Source organism: Oncorhynchus kisutch, linkage group LG5 (genome assembly GCF_002021735.2).
Source record: "Oncorhynchus kisutch isolate 150728-3 linkage group LG5, Okis_V2, whole genome shotgun sequence".
Lineage (NCBI taxonomy): Eukaryota > Metazoa > Chordata > Actinopteri > Salmoniformes > Salmonidae > Oncorhynchus > Oncorhynchus kisutch.
In genome coordinates, this window is record NC_034178.2 from 47,361,775 (window position 1) to 47,363,452 (window position 1,678).

The following is a 1,678-nucleotide window of genomic DNA, read 5'->3' on the forward strand; positions in this document are numbered from 1 at the left end:
CATCAGTGACATACCTGCACCTCTTCTTTCGTCCCTCTGTGCATCACTCCCTCCCTTCCGCCCTAGATTCCCCCACTCTCATGTTTCCTTGGAGTCAAGCCGTCGTCCTTTTGTCAGGCGTGTCATAGGATAGTGGGGCCCAATCCCAGGGGCCCTCACACACACAGGACGATGCAGCGCTAGCATTAGCCTAGTGCATGGATCTGCCTCACCGTGTGTGAACAGCAGCTCTCCTCATCCATCTCTCTCTCTCTCTCTCTTGAGCCACGAGCTGAAAAAAAGGATTGATTGTTTGAAGACAAGAGGGAAGAATTTATCTGCTTCAGACAGGAGGAGAAAGGGTCTTGAATGGGAGCTGTCATGGGTGGTGGTTGGGGTTTGCAGTGCGTCCCACTTTTCACAGAGAATGAACTGTGTGTCAGCAAGTTCTTCTGCCACCAGAGCCTTTCTACTATTTAACCAGTGGTACAAATGTGGTGAAATAGGTGTGTAAGTGTGTGCATAGCTGGGTGTGCGTCTGCGCACATGTGTGTGTGTGTGTGTGTGTGCGTGTGTGTGTGTGTGTGTGTGTGTGTGTGTGTGTGTGTGTGTGTGTGTGTGTGTGTGTGTGTGTGTGTGTGTGTCTGTGTGTCTGTGTGCGTGCATGCATACGCACAAGTGTGTATGTGTGTGTGTGTGTGTGCCAGATATTCTCCCTTTGGTCATAATAAATCCCCATAAGTGTTTCCTGTTATGTCTTTCTCTTCCTGTTTTGTTCCAGATTGGGGACTGTAATGCTACATGGAGAGAAGACAAAGCTACCTGCATGGCTCATGAAAAACAAGCAGCTTTACATGAAAATTACCTCCCAGAATTTGTATTGTGTCTGACTCCCTATGATCATAACTCCACGTTTTGGTGTGTGCCTGTGTGTGTGTGTTGGTGTGGTGTGCGTGCATGATACTTTCTTTTCCAACTCCTCTGGGGTGCTGAGATGCTATTGCAGATTGGCTCATCTAAAATAGTAACAATCTCTCTGGGTGTTTTTGTATGTGAGATTCTAGTAGAGACCTATATCCGACTTAGGCCTTATAGTTCATGTCCCAGATCGGATCATTGGGACACCAGGACACAAAGTTATGATAGGAGTTAACAAGTCACACACTACACTTTCCTAATCCTGACCTCAGATAGCCTACCATCCTGACCCTTATAACTTGACCTCTAACCATGTGCTGTAGCTGTGCCACCCAGCTGATGCCGCTCTAGTGTATTTAATGACTTAACATTAGTTTAACAGTGGAGGTCATGCATTCATCTACACGCTGCTCTGCTATGCTGTTGTTCCTCCTTTCTACGTCCAGCTTGGTACATAAGTCTGGATACCCACTGAATACTAATCTATGAGCTAGAATGGTTTGGAAAACGTACAGCTTAGAAACACTCATTTACTATGAGTTATTGCCTGTGGTTTGTCTGTAGTTCTGTGGATGCTCTTTGATGATGTTTCTCCTTTACTTCTTTTGTTTTGCCAAATGTTGGCATCTCTAAATGGACACCCCCACCCACCCCAACCCCAACCCACCAAAAGGGACCATGGGCTGAACTGAACCAAGCTAATCCTCTTTCATCTTCTTTATCTCCATCTCTCCTTTAACTGGTCCCTCTGAAGTCCAGCCTGGCCTGGCTTTTGATTCCA